This window comes from Pan paniscus, chromosome 16 (genome assembly GCF_029289425.2).
Source record: "Pan paniscus chromosome 16, NHGRI_mPanPan1-v2.0_pri, whole genome shotgun sequence".
Taxonomy (NCBI): Eukaryota; Metazoa; Chordata; class Mammalia; order Primates; family Hominidae; genus Pan; species Pan paniscus.
The window spans coordinates 78,113,746-78,129,556 of record NC_073265.2 but is presented as its reverse complement, the minus strand read 5'-3'; the positions used below and the strand labels follow the sequence as shown (position 1 = coordinate 78,129,556).

Genomic DNA, 15,811 nt, shown 5'->3' with positions numbered 1-15,811 from the left:
CCAAAGTGCCTGTACCATTTTGTATTACCACCAGTAATGAATGAGAGTTCATGTTGCTCCATGTCCTCACCAGCATTTGTTTTTTCCATGTTATGGATTTTGGTCATTCTCGTAGACATGCAGTGGTATCTCGCTGTGTTAACTGGTACTTTCCCAATGACATAGGATATGGAGAATCTTTTCATGTGCGTATTGGGCATCTGTATGTCTGCTTTGGTGAATTGTCTGTTCAGATCTTCGGCCCATTTTTTAATCAGTTTGCTTTCTTGTTGTTGAGTTTTAAGAGTTCTTGGTCTATTTTGAATAACAGTCCATTATCAGATGTGTCTTTTAAAAATATTTTCTCCCAGCCTGTGGCTTGTCTTCCCATTTTCTAACAGTGTTTTAGACAGAGGAGAAATGTCTAATTTTAATGAAGCCTGGCTTATCAATTATTTCTTTTCCTTTTTCTTTTTTCTTTTTTGTTGAGACGGAGTCTCGCCCTGTTGCCCAGGCTGGAGTGCAATGGTGCGATCTCAGCTCACTGCAACCTCCGCCTCCCGGGTTCAAGCAATTCTTCTGCCTCAGCCTCCTGAGTAGCCAGGATTATAGGCACACGCCACCATGCTCAGCTAATTTTTTGTATCTTTGGTGGAGACGGAGTTTCACCATGTTGGCTGGGCTGGCCTCAAATCCCTGACCTCGTGATCCACCTGCCCTGGCCTCCCAAAGTTCTGGGATTACAGGTGTGAGCCACTGTGCCCGGCCACAGTGAATTATTTTATGAATTGTGCCTTTGGTGTTGTATCTAAAAAGTCATCACCATGACCTCACCATGTCCAAGGTCATAAAGGTTTTCTACTATGTTATCTTCTAGGAGTTTTATAGTTTTGCATTTTATATTTAGGTCTGTGATATATTTTGAGTTAATTTTTGTGACGGGTATAAGATCTGTGTCTAAATTCACTTTTTTTTTTTTTTTTTTTTTTTGCAGTGGATGCCCATTTTTTCCATCACCATTTGTCAAAAAGCCTATCTTTGTTCCACTGTATTGCCTTTGCCCCTTTGTCAAAGGTCAGCTGACTAAATATATGTGGGTCTATTTTGGGGCTCTCTATGCTGTTCCATTGTTCTATTTGTTTATTCTTTCTCTCACACCACACTGTCTCGACTATTGCAGGGTTAGAGTAAGTCTTGAAGTTGGGCAGTATCAGTCCTCCAACTTTATTCTTCTTTGAGATTCTGTTGGTCATTCTGGGTTTTTGGCTTCTCCATGTAGTGTGACAGTTTCCCCACTATGGCCAGGTTACTTAAGGGTGTATGTCTGCTGCCTGAATCCTGAAGACCAGGTGATAAGCCAAGGCCATGGTGCCCAGCTGAGGAGCAGGTATGCCTGAGAACCCAAACATCTTGGAGAGTGTTTGAGAGCCTACCAAGGAAAATAGTCCCATCCCACACACATAGTAGGAAAAGAGCCAGAAAATTAGCTTAAAAGCAGCTTAGGGATGGGAATTCAGCATGAATCTCTGAAGCTGCCCTGCTGCCATCCAGGAATGTCTCACATGTAAGTCCTAATAAACTCATTCTACTCACCAAGCTGGACTTTTCCAACCCATTCTTTGGTCTCCTGGCTGTCTACCAGTTCAGGGGAAGGTTTTTAAAAATATGATTTGGAGTTTTTCTTATAATACTTAATACTTAATATTTTTTTGAGATGGAGTTTTGCTCTTGTCGCCCAGGCTGGAGTGCAATGGCATAATCTCAGCTCACTGCAACCTCCACCTCCTGGGTTGAAGTGATTCTCCTGCCTCAGCCTCTTGAGTAGCTGGGATTACAGGTGCCTGCCACCAAGCCCAGCTAATTTCTGTATTTTCAGTAGAGACAAGGTTTTGCCATGTTGGCCAGGCTGGTCTCGAACTCCTGACCTCAGATGATCCACCTGCCTTGGCCTCCCAAAGTGCTGGGATTGCAGGTGTGAGCCACTGCACCTGGCCTCATATAAATTTTAGAATTAGTTTGTTGATATGCACAAAATAACTTGCTGGGATTTTGATTGGTATTGCATTGAATTTATAGATCTACTTGGAAAGAATTAAAATCTTGGCAATATTGAGTCTTCCTATCCATGAACATGGAATATCTTTCCATCAATTTAGTTGTTTTGTTTTGCTTTGTTTGTTTGTTTTGAGCCAGGGTCTGGCTCTGTCACCCAGGCTGCAGTGCACTGCTGCAATCTTGGCTCGCTGTAACCTCTCCCTCCCAGGCTCAAGCCAACCTCCCACCTCAGCCTCCCGAGTAGCTGAGGCTATAGGCATATGCCACCACGCCCAGCTAATTTTTGTATTTTTTGTAGAGATGGGGTTTTGCCATGTTGCCCAGGCTGCTCTTGAACTCCTGAGCTCAAGCCTGCCCATCTCGGTCTACCAAAGTGATGGGATTAGAGTCATGAACCACTGTGCCTGGCCTCCATTAATTTAGTTTTTAAAAAATTAATGTTTTCAGCATTTTGCAGTTTTCTTTACATAGATTACATATCCTTGACATCCTTGTCTTGTTCCTAATGTTAGTGGGAAAGTTTCTGCTTCTCATTAAGTAGAATGTCAGCTGTAGGTTTTTTTGGTAGAAGTTCTTTACCAGTAGAGGTAGTTTCTCCTCTATTCCTACTTTTCTGAGAGTTTTTACCAAAGATTTTATCAAAGTATTTTACCAAAATATTTCATTTTGGGGGTGCTAATGTAAATAGGTGTTGGATTTTGCCAAATGTGTTTTCTACGTCTGTTGATAAAGTTGTGTGGTTTTCCTTCTTTAGCCTGTTGATTAAGTGGATTATATTAATTGATTTTTGAATGTTGAACTAGCCTTACATAACTGAGATAAATCCCATTTGGTCTTGGTGTATAATTCTTATTATATATTGCTGGATTCAGTTTGTTAACAATTTGTTGAAGATTTTTGCATCTATGTTCATAAGAGATATTGGTATGTAGTTTTCTTTCTTATAATGTCTGGTTTTGGTATCAGAGTAATGTTGGCCTCAAAAGATGAGTTAGGAAGTACTCCTGCTGATTGTATTTTCTGAGAGAGGTTTTAGAGAATTTATATAATTTCTTCCTTAAGTGTCTGGTAGACACTTCAGTGACCCCATCTTGGCTATTAATTTTTTATTAATTTATTTTTAATTCATTTTGACTAATATCATTGCTACCAGCTTTGTTTAATAGTAATAGTCCCTTATAGCTGTATAAAAGTACTTTATAACCCACTATCAGAGTGGTTATGGGAAAAACAGGCTACATGATTTGTGGGGCCTGGTGCAAAATGAAAATGGGGCCCTTTGTTTAAAAAATATTAAGAATTTCAAGATGGCAATAATAGAGAATTAAATCAAATGTAGGGCCCTTCTAAGCATGGGCCCTGTATGTCTATAAAAGTCAAATGCCTTGAAGCCAACCCTGACTGTAGGGCCCAGAAAGTGAAGCCTAACAGGGATGGGAAGTCCTTTTGAACTTAGGAAGGAACTAGCATTTATTGAGCATTTACTGTGCCTGGCACATTGTCATAATAGGTGTTTAATGAGTGTTTATTAAATAAATCCCAGTGAATTCTCACAACCACTCTATGAGGTGCATACTATTTCCCCAATTTTACTGATCCAGCATCTGAGGCTTGGAGAGGTAAGAAAGTGTGCCTAAAGCACAAGGCTAGGTACCAGCAGAGTGACAATTCAAATCAGAATTTTCTGAGTCTTGGCCAGGCGTGGTGGCTCACGCCTGTAATCCCAGCACTTTGGGAGGCTGAGGCGGGAGGATCCTGAGGTCAGGAGATGGAGACCATCCTGGCTAACACGGTGAAACCCCACCTCTACTAAAAACACAAAAAATTAGTCGGGCGTGGTGGCAGGCGCCTGTAGTCCCAGCCACTCGGGAGGCTGAGGCAGGAGAATGGCATGAACCCGGGAGGCAGAGCTTGCAGTGAGCCCAGATCGCGCCACTGCACTCCAGCCTGGGCGACAGAGCGAGACTCCACCTCAAAAAAAAAAAAAAAAGAATTTTCTGAGTTTTAAGTCCATACCCAGGCCAAGGCAACATGCTGAAGATTGTGCCTGCAAAAGCTCAGGGGAACTTCTGCCTGTGGAATATTCATGGAGAGCAGTGCTACATCCAAAAGCTTTGGGACTAATATGTAGGTGCTGTCGAGGGTTGGAAAGACCAAAGCAGGTCAGTTAAGTGGTGGAGGACGGTGCTTAGAGGTGTAGTGGAGGAAAATGGTAATCAATCTGGAAGCCACAGGACATGCTCTGTTATCCACCGTCCCCTTCAATTTCTTCTTGGTAGAGGTGAATTGTATATTCTCTACTCCTAAAGCCTCCCACCATTACAGTCTCTATTGGACCTGCCTGTAGACAACCAGTCTGCCCTGACATCATGTCTCCCCCAGAAATGTTGTTGGATCTAGCTCTCTAGAGGAAAGTGCTTTGGGCCTTACATCTCACAAAGGCTGGGATTTTTTATTCCTGTTCCAAGCTCCATTCCTTTTTCCCACCCTTGGAATGGAGAACTGTTGCGGCTCAAATGGAAAGGCCTTTGGTGGGGGATGGTTTTGACCTCCCTCACCTCTAGGTCTGAGTTCAGTTTTCCTGTCATATATTTCTACAGCACTGTGGGATTTTCCTCAAAATGGGTCATATGGTGCTTAATTTCCCTGTTTACTTGTCTGTGTTCCTAGCTGGCCTGAAGCCAGCATGACGTCAGGGATTTTATGTTTTTTCAATGTCATATTCTCAGCACATAGTCATGCCTGGCACACAGGATGCACTGATAAATGTTTGTCGGATACCGAAAGAATGGGGCAAGGGACTCTCCGAAGGCTTCCCGAGCCTCATAGTCATTACTGCAGCGATGGTAGGTTCAGAATCCTGATTTCTTGGCAGGTGGCAAGCAGATCATACCTCAGATTTGATCACGCATTAGCTGAACTCCTAGAAGCTGATGAAAATGTATGGATTTATGAGAAATATAACTTCCAAGGAGACCAGGCACAGAGATCTTTTAGTTCAATACATTTTCTCTCTGTATATGGTTTATATAGTTGGCAAATTTTGTGTAAGACATGGAGCTTTCCATAAAGAAGTCAACATTAAGAAGCCTGAACACTCATCTCCGCAATTGGATAAAACTCCTAGTAGGCTGTCATTTCCTGGAGGTAGGACATTGTTCACCAGACACAGGTACCTAAGGCATTGTTTAATTTTGCTTTTCTGACTCTTTTCCTCTCTCTCTCTTTTTTTAATGTGTCACCAACCTTCCTTCTGTTAACTCTTCTTTTGCTTTATTTTATTTTAATTTTTTTAGATGAAGTCTCGCTCTGTTGCCCAGGCTGGAGTGCAGTGGCATGATCTTGGATCACTGCAACCTCCGCCTCCTGGGTTCAAGTGATTCTCCTGTCTCAGTCTCCCGAGTCGCTGGGATTACAGGCACATGGCACCGCGCTGGGCTATGTTTTGTATTTGTAGTATAAACGGGGTTTAACCATGTTGGCCAGGCTGGTCTCGAACTCCTGACCTTAGGTGATCTGCCCGCCTTGGCATGCCAAAGTGCTGAGATTACAGGCATGAGCCACCGCTTCGAATCTCTTTCACTTTTTATTCTTAAATAATTTTAGAGTTATGGAAAGTTGCAAGAATAGTAGAGATAATTGATGTGTGTGTTTTTCAGTTTCCTCTAATGCCAACTCTATACAAAACCATAGGTCAATTTTTTTTTTTCAGAAATAGACACGGGGTCTCACTATATTGCTGAGTCTGGTCTTGAACTCCTGGGCTCAAGCGATCTTCCCACCTTGGCCTCCTAAATTGCTGGGATTAATTACAGGAATGAGCCACTGCTGTCACTATTTAGTTAGTTCCCTGTTGATGGATGTTTAATTAGCTCTCCATTGTTTTGTCTCTCAATGACGTGGGCATGCATTATGTCATTGTAAAGGTGCAAGTATTATTGTAGGGTAAGTTCCTGGAGATGGAAATGCAGCCAGAGGATATGTGCATTAGTAATTTCTACAGATGTTAATGTCATCTCCTTATTGAAGCTTTATTAATCTGCACTCTCATCAGTAATACATGAGGAAAGCCTTTTCCCCTTATTAACAAAATGCACCACCAGATGATTTGCTCCTTGCCAACCTAATCAGTGAAAAATAATATCTCAATGCAGTATATTAAAGTAATTTTTATTGACATGTAGCATAAAGAAATATGGACCAGCCGGGCACGGGGCTCATGCCTATAATCCCAGTACTTTGGGAGGCTGAGGCGGGCGGATCACGAGGTCAGGAGATCAAGACCATCCTGGCTAACACAGTGAAACCCCATCTCTACTAAAAACACAAAAAATTAGCTGGGCATGGTGGCGGGCACCTGTAGTCCCAGCTACTCGGGAGGCTGAGGCGGGAGAATGGCATGAACCTGGGGAGGTGGAGCTTGCAGCCGTGAGCCAAAATCATGCCACTGCACTCCAGCCTGGGTGACAGAGCGAGACTCCATCTCAAAAAAAAAAAAAAAAAAAAAAAAAAAGAAAGAAAGAAAGAAATATGGACCAATAAGTGTACAGCTCCATTCATTTTCACAAAGTAAATTAATCTATAACAGCACCCAAATCAAGAAATAGAATTTACCTAGCCCGGCATGGTGGCAGGCGCCTGTAATCCCAGCTGCTCAGGAGGCTGAGGCAGGAGAATCACTTGAACCTGGGAGGCGGAGGTTGCAGTGAGCGGAGATCGTGCCATTGCACTCCAGCCTGGGCAACAAGAGTGAAGCTCCGTCTCAAAAAAAAAAAAAAAAGAAAGAAAAAAATAGAATTTACCAGCACCCAGAAGTTTTCCCTTATCCTCCCACTCCCTGGCCCTCAAGATAACCACTCATCTAACCTTTAACACCTTCAATTAGTTTGGCTAAAATTCCAAACTTTATATGAATATAATCATCCATGTGTCCTCTTCTTTCACTATCTCAGTGAGTTTTATTTTACAATTAATTTTATTATGAGTGCAATAGAATATCATATCATATGTTTTAAGAGCCATTTCTTTTTTGAGAGACAGGGTCTCGCTTTGTCTCCCAAGCTGGAGTACAGTGGTGAGATCACAGCTCACTGCAGCCTCAAACTCCTGAGTTCAAGACATTCTCCTGCCTCAGCCTCCCGGGTAGTTGGGACTCCAGGCATGTGCCACTATGGTTTTTGTTGTTATTGTTTTACAGAGATGGGGTCTCATCATATTGCCCAGGTTGTTCTCAAACTCCTGAGCTCAAGGGATCCTCTCGTCTTGGCCTCCCACTGTGCTGGGATTATAGGCATGAGCCACCACACTTAGCCAAGAGCCATTTCCCTAAATTCTCTTTTCTGTGAACTCTCTATTCATATCCTTTGGCCATGTTTTCTCTTGGGCTGGTAGTCTATATTCTTATTGATTTACTGGAGATCTTTATATATTAGGAAATTAGTCTTTTGTCTGTCATATAAGTTGTAAATATTTTTTCCTAGTTTATCATTTGCCTTTACCCATGGTGGTTTTTGCCACATTAAGAAAAAATTCCTAGGTGGTTGAATGTATCAGTTGTTTGGGATTTTTGAGGTTTGTGTCATATTTAATAAGGCTTTTCCTGTGCCAAGATTATTTTTTTAACTACCTATAATTTACCTAGTTTTTGGTTTACACTTACATCTTCAAACCAATTGGTTGTCTTTCATTTCTTTCTTTTATCCTCTAAGAAAACTAGAAAAGATGACTGTCTTTCATTTCTAAGTAAAGTGTAATTTTATTTTTAAATTTTCTTTTAACCTAATAGTTATTTAGGAAAATATTTTATTTTTCTAAGCAGGTGATAATTTGGTTATCCTTTTAAAACAATTACTAATCTTAAATATTATTTCTGGTGGGTGCGGTGGCTCACACCTGTAATCCCAGCACTTTGGGAGGCCAAGGCTTAGATCATGAGGTCAGGAGATCAAGACCATCCTGGCTAACATGGTGAAATCCTGTCTCTACTAAAACTACAAAAAATTAGCCGGGCATGGTGGCGGGTGCCTGTAGTCCCAGCTACTTGGGAGGCTGAGGCAGGAGAATCGCTTGGACCCAGGAGGCGGAGGTTGCGGTGAGCCCAGATGGTGCCACTGCACTCCAGCCTGGGTGACGGAAGAGACTCTGTCTCAAAAAAAAAAAAAAAATTTCACTGTGTTCAGAGATTGTAGCTCTTTATGACTTTTGATTTTTATAATTTATCCAGTTTTTCTTTGTAGCAGATGGTACAATCAATTTTTTGAGAGTGTTCTCTGTATACTGTTTGTGTGTATACACATAGTTTTATTGGATTTACGCGTGGTTTTGTGTGTCTATGTCATGGCCCATTCAGGCTGCTATTATTAAAAATACCATAAACTAGGTAGTTTAAAAACAACAGAAATCTATTTCTCATAGTTCTGGAGCCTGGAAGTCCAAGATCAAGGTGCTGACAAATTCAGAGTCTGGTGAAGGCCCTCTTCCTAGTGAATAGATGGTGCCTTCTCACTGTGTCCTCATATGGTGGAAGGGGCAAGGGGGCTTTTTGGGGCCTCTTTTTAAGAACACCAGTCCCAGTAATGAGTGTTTTGCCTTCCAAAAGACTTCACCTCCTAATATCGTCACATTGGGGGTTGGAGTTTCAACATGTAAATTTGGGGATGATGCAAACATTCAGACTATAGCAATATATATGTATATATGTATGTGTCTATATGTATACGTTGTGTGTGTATACATATACATATATGTATATGTACATATATAATGCAATTGCAATATATTTTGTACATGATTAAGTTTAATTGTGTTATCAAATCTTTACTTATTTTTGCTTACTTGATTGATATCTTATGTATATGGTAAAAATCTTCCACTGTGGATTTATTAATTTCACTTTGTTTTTCTATGGATTTTTGCTTCGCATATTTCAAGACCGTATTCTTAAGTGCATATGGATCCATTATTTTGATATACTTTAATTTTATATACAAGTTAATACATGAACTCATTCTCATTGTTAAAATGCAAATGATACAGAAATGCAAGTGAAAAATTATTACTCAGTGCTATGTACATTAAAAGAACAATAAGATGCCATTTTTCACAATGGTTGGATTGGCAACATTTTTAAAGATTGAAAATAGTCTGTGATGGTAAGCGTGCAGGAGAAGTAGATACTCTCCTGTGTTGTTAGAGTGGAGTTCTTAGAACACTGCTGGCATATGGTAAAAGTGCAATAAATGTTACCTCTTAACACAAATGAAATTATTGGGAGGTGACATTGAAAGTTTGGTAGAGACTAGCAAAGTGTTCACCTAAAAAGCTTGAGTTGCTCTACATGAAATCCATTCTGTGTCCCTGTTTTGCCTCCATGTGAAGGAAGTGCAATCTAAGTCATTGTTTCCTCTCCCAGCCATCAGGGCTGTGCAAATGTTCTGGGTTGTTTCAGATGCCAACCTACCAGGCTGGCCCCTCTGTAGCTCCCCAGCTCCACGGACTTCCCTGGACTATGCACTGTGCCCTCTGCATAGTTCCTTCTCACCAGGGGACTGTGTTGTGTGTGGGTTAAGGAACACTTGGTGAGGTTGGGAGCCTAGGTGCTTAGACCCATCTGACATGTCACCATCCCCTTAGGAGCACTGCTGGGCAGTTCAGGTCTTTTTTCTTTTGCAACAGAGTTTCGCTCCTGTTGCCCAGGCTGGAGTGCAATGGCATGATCTCGACTCATCACAATCCCTGCCTCCCGGGTTCAAGCAATTCTCCTGCCTCAGCCTCCCGAGTAGCTGGGATTACATGCATGCGCCACCACGCCTGGCTAATTTTGTATTTTTGGTAGAGATGGGGTTTCTCCATGTTGGTCAGGCTGGTCTCGAACTCCCGACCTCAGGTGATCCACCCGCCTTGGCCTCCCAAAGTGCTGGGATTACAGGTGTGAGCCACTGTGCCTGGCCATGTCCAGGTCTTTGAGCAGTGGAGACTCAGAGACCTCTGTCTCCTTATTGTCCCCAGAAAATCCTGCTTCTCCAACTTCACACTTCTCTTGCTCCACCTTCCAAGACTCCTCACACAATTCCTTGTTCTGTGGCTTAACATTTTACAAAAGAGGGGAAGGGCCTTGCCTACTGTCTGCTTCTGCTTTCTGTCTTGTTCCAAAGTGAGGAAGGGCAAGTTCTGCCCGGCAACTAGAACTGAGGGGGCAGGAGGGAAAACTAAAGGCAAACAGATAAAGTATAATATTTCGATATATTTTCCTGCCACAGTATGTTATTATTATTCTACCTGAAATAATAACACTACTTTATTCTTTCCCAGCTCCCTTTGACTATGCCTCTCCAACACACACACACACACACACACACGAATGCACACACACACGCGCACTCCCTTTAAAAAGACATCTGACTAGAACTTTCTCGCACCTCTTGGTGCAGCAGAGATCATATTCAATAGCTGCTAACTAGGCTTTCTTGCCCTGTCGCTCTCGAGTTTGTCTCTCCTGTAGGATCATCAAGGTTGCCTGGCAACCACCAGCAGGTCAGCCTTTCACATGGTTTCCTTAAAGAAAATGGCAAAGCTCTCGTTCCTATTACAGTCCAAGCAAAGCCTAATTAGTGTGAACTGGGAATCAATCGGAGAGGGGAGTGGGGGCTGGTGCAGGATGGTACAAGGGTGTGAAGTGCACAGAGGAGGGCCTGTTGTGGGCACTTGGGAGCTGGTGTGATAATAGCCATGCTTTCCTAAGGGTCTGTGTCTGAAAATCGCCCACTGACAAAATCGTCATTTCATCTCTTGCCACCTCCGTGATGAAAATGGTGCAGGGCCCACAGCAAGGGGCTGCTTTTCAGGCTGATGTCTGAGCTACCATTGAAGTAACAGGGGATCTTTAACCTGCACGAGGCTCCCTTCGAGGATAAGGGACACGAATATCTTCAAATATTTGGATGCTGAGAGTGTAGAAAAGGGATTAGACTGCTTCTGGTTGGCATGAGAGGGAAGCAAACGTGGGCTCATTAGGAAGGAGTGATTTTGCAAATGTAGGTGGTTCATAAAGGAAAGTAAATTCACTGCAGTACAGGCATGCATGCTGGAAAAGGGTGTGCATGGGTGAGTCTCATGCCTCTGATGTGTCCACCCAGCACAGACAGGCTCTGGAACACCTCACCTTGGACTGGTCTGCATTCCTGAGTGGACACAAATAGCACTGGGTCTGCCCCACTGTCATAGTTCAGGCTGCTATAACAAAACATAAGCTGGGTAGCTTATACATAATAGAAACTGATTTCTCACAGTTCTGGAGGCTGGAAGTCCAAAGTCAAGGTGTTGGCAGATCCAGTGTCTGGTGAGGGCTCAATTTCTGGTTCATAAATGGAGCCTTCTAGCTGTGTCCTCACATGGTGGAAGAGGCATAGCAGCTCTCTGAGGCCTCCGTTATAAGGGCACTAATCTCATTCATGAGGGCTCCACCTCCATGACCTAATCACCTCCCAAAGGCTTCACCTCCTACCATCACATTGGGGATTAGATTTCAACACATACATTTTGGAGGGGACACAAACATTCAGACCATAGCACCCACCCATACCCTCTGCTCTAAGGAACCACCACTCCCTGGTCCCCATTGGCAAGTGTTGAGTAGCTGTTGATGTCCTTTGCATGCACCATGGGAATTCCAACCCAGTGTCTCCTGAGCCCCCAGGTACAGTTGGGGCCATGCTGCTGCTGAGGGCACTGACCACAGAGTCAGGGTTGGGATGATCTCAAAGGATGGATGTTAGAAAGGAGTGACCTACTCTTGCTGCAGTGGGTGGCAGCACCTGCATGGGTCAGGCCAAGTCATATAAGCAGGACTTCTGCAGTTGAAATGAGGAGCCAAGGCTGGCTGGGTGTGGTATCTCACGCCTGTAATCCCAGCACTTTGGGAGGCCAAGGCGGGCGGATCACCTGAGGTCAGGAGTTTGAGGTCAGCCTGGCCAACATGGTGAAACCCCATCTCTACTAAAAATACAAAAAATTAGCCAGGCATGGTGGTGGGCACCTGTAATCCCAGCTACTCGGGAGGCTGAGGCAGGAGAATCGCTTGAACCCAGGAGGCGGAGGGTGCAGTGAGCTGAGGTTGCACCACCGCACCCCAGCCTGGGTGACAGAGCAAGACTCTGTCTCAAAAAAAATAAAAAGAAATGAGGAGCGGAAATCCTGGGGTGGGTGAGGGGAGGTGAAGGGAGAGGACAGGGTGCCAGGCAACATCAAAGTTTATTTTAGGTGCTAGGTGTGACAGGGTAAGGTGAGGACAGGGGAAGCAGGAGAAGCCAGCTATTACATGGTAATGAGCACTGCCATTTGGTGTGTGCCTTCAATGTGCCAGATGTTGCCATTTAGTCATCTTAATTGCAACAACCAGTAAGACAGGCAATATCATCCCCACTTTGCAGGTGAGGAAACTGGGGAGCAGAGAGGCCAAATGACTCGTCCACAGTGACATAGAAAATGGCAGGGTCAAGATGCAAATATAGATGTGCTTTCCTCCAAATTCCACCTCTTTTCCCCCTTCTACTGCCTTGCCCTGAGCAGCCAGAGATCACAGCCACTAATGTTACAGTGGCGCACACACAGCCTAGGCCCCTTGGTTGCAAGGGTGGTGTTGCTACTTTTGAGAGTTTAGTATCACTCAATTGTGCCTTTTGTTTTTAAAAAATAGATTTATTTATTTATTTTTGAGACAGAGTCTCGCTCTGTTGCCCAGGCTGGAGCGCAATGGCACGATCTCGGCAACCTCTACCTGCCGGGTTCAAGCAATTCTCCTGCCTCAGCCTCCGAAGTAGCTGAGATTACAGGCATGCGCCACCACACTTGGCTAATTTTTTGTATTTTTAGTAGAGACGGGGTTTCACCATGTTGGCCAGCCTAGTCTCAAACTCCTGACATCAGGAGATCCACCTGCCTCGGCCTCCCAAAGTGCTGTGATTACAGGCGTGAGCCACTGCACACGGCCTATTTTTCTTCAAAAAACTTATTAATAGAAGGATAAGGAAGAGATAGCGAGAGAGACAGAGAGAACATGGATAAAGGACACTTAAGTGTAGAGCTTGATGGTGTTTTATAAATGTATAACCATCATCTGGGCCAGGATACAGAACATTTCCAGCAACCCCAGTTGTGTTTTTCTTAACACAAATCAGAACTCAATTGGAACAGCTAAATATATACATTAACGGGTCACGTGCTGCTAGATAGCGCCTAACAAGATCTGCTAACATAGGTACTGTGCTTTCTCCTCAAATGCTATGGTTTCCAGAGCCCAGAAGAGGGGATGAGGTGATTATACTGGAGATAAGATTCTGAAGCCCAGCATTTGAGATGATTAATGATCCCTGGGCTGCTGCTCCAATTTAGTCTGATATGAAGAGAAGAAAAAGCCGTGGTTAAATTCTCCCTGTTCCAGCCCCACTACTACATTGCTGTTATCTCAGTGAGGTCAGAATCAACCTGTGTTGAAACTCCAGGCAGCCTTAGCGGGGGCCCCCACCCCTGCTACATTGCTGCTAGGGAGCCATCTCTCAAAAAAGTAAAGAAGCATTTCTGAAGTGTTACCTGGGGACCCAGAATGCTGCCTTGCAGCACCTGGGGCTTGGCGGTGGGGTGGCTGGGGGACACTCATTCTCCCCAGCAGGTGTTCTGGGACCCCTGCAGCCCACTGCCTTTGAGGAGGTGGGCAAAGAGGCCTGTGTGGCCCGGTCTAGAGGATAAAAGTGCCAGATGGCCGGGCAGGTGTTCCGGCTGACTTAACAACCTTATCAGATGCACTGTGGGGCCCAGCCCCCAGCAGATAGTAATGATTTGTGAAGGTGGCAGGGGAAGGCGTCCCCACTGCTCCCTTCCCTCTTCCTACCTCTTCAACTTGCCCCATGTTGGTGACAGGGCATCTAGTGGTTCACAGCAGCTGACTATCCCTCTGACCCATGCTAGGTTTCTGGCAGAGGCTGCTAGCCACATCCCTAAAAGGACCTTGGCTGTCTGTCTCCCAAGCTTGCCACTTATAGACTGGCAGGGGAATGGACTCTGGCAAGTCACCCCACTGGCTGGCCACAAGGACAGATTCCTGGGAGAGCTGCCCGGGTGATTGCCCTTACTGTGGTCACACTGAATGGACTGACATTCCCAGGTACCTACACTCTTTTCTGGCCTCATGTGCTGGACCCAGGCCTCTAGCATTTTAGTTTTGTCACATCGGAGATGCTCAATGGGGTGGAGGAAAGACAAGAATAACTCTGGGTGGCCTCACCCATAGAAGAGGTGGCCAAACTTCATGCCTAATTACTGCGGGTATTGGTTACATATCGCAAATATCAACTTTTTATTCCAAATGCTCATCCTAGCCATCTTGAGACAGAGCTCAACTGCTTTATAAATATACCTAAAATGATGTCTTTTTCCTGTATTCAGCCATTGAGGACTAGGAAGACTGGATGTCCCCAAGGCCCAGAATCTCCCCGGCACCCCTGTTCCCATAAAAGACAGAAAGGAGTTTCCAGGTCAAGATGTTACCCTGAACACATGTGGTTTCTTCCTGCCCCTCCCAAAATTGCATGGTAAAGGCATGGACATACAGAAGGAAGTGGACACATAGTGATGAGGAACACAGGAGGAGAGATCAGAAGGCAGAACGCCATCAGTAGTACTGAGCCAAAGTAGCTGAGTGCTCTCAATGCTGCAGAGGACATAGTTGTCACATCCCCAGAAAAGCTTCAAATTCAGAGCCCAATAAAAAGAGTGACCAGCTGCTCAGCATCTCTTCTAGGCAGAAGCATGAGATCTTGCCTGGGGACCAGGAGCGTGGACTCCTCTTGTGTTTGATGGTGCTCTAAAGCAGTGGCTCTCAAACTTGATCACACATTAGAATCCTCTGAAAGCTCCAAAATACCCCAAATCTATTAAATTAGACTATCTGGGGATGGGACCCAGGACCTAGTATTTTTAAAGCTCCTCAGTTGAGCCCACTGGGCAGCCAAGGTTGGGAACCACTGCCCTAGGGTGCATTCTTCTTTCAGGCATGAAGACAGGGTGAGTTAGCCTGTTCCCTGCCTGCCACACTTAAGAGAAGCCTGCTGGCCAATAAGAGGGGGCTCCTTGGCTGCACTTACTGCTGTCCTTCCCCAGCCTCGCTCTCCTCCCCTGGAAGCATGGGCCAGTCTCTGGGCTCTCTCACCTTCCTGACTCCACTCTTCTTGCCTGTCCTCCCACTGCTCCTGGAATGATCTTCCTAAGAACCAACTCTAATCCTATCACACCCTCACTTTTCACTACCTGCAGAGCAAGTCCTAGCATAGAGACTCTTCTAAAGATTCCTACATTTTTCTTTCTAACCTAATTCCCTTCCTCATCCTTATATTCCAGTCAATCTGAAGACAAGGGCTCCCCTTGTTTTCGCTTGTGTCTCCTTCCCTCACCCCACAGCCCTAGCATTTAGGCAGGTGACCTTCGCAGGGAAGATGTTCACATAAAGAGCTTACTGAGTTGGATTGAGTTGAGCGGAACACAATGTCTCTGGGCTGCAGAATGAAGGAAACATAATTTGTTTTCACTGACAACGGCCATGAATGACCTTGTTTTGAGGGAGAAGGGAAATAACAAGCAGCTTGAAAACAACATTTTTCTAAACCTACCATTTTTTGCTGTTATTCATGTTTTAAATTTTACATTTTTTTTAATTTTTAAATTTATTTTTTAAAGACAGGGTCTTGCTCTGTTACCCAGGCTGGAGTACAGTGGTGAGATCATAACT

General features: G+C 44.3%; 1 protein-coding gene across 1 annotated transcript in view; it reads right to left on the bottom strand.

Annotated features, from left to right (window-relative positions):
• The window catches only part of AEN (apoptosis enhancing nuclease), an 83,906-nt gene that overhangs the window by 47,868 nt on the left and 20,227 nt on the right, over positions 1-15,811 (bottom strand). The window lies entirely within an intron of this gene.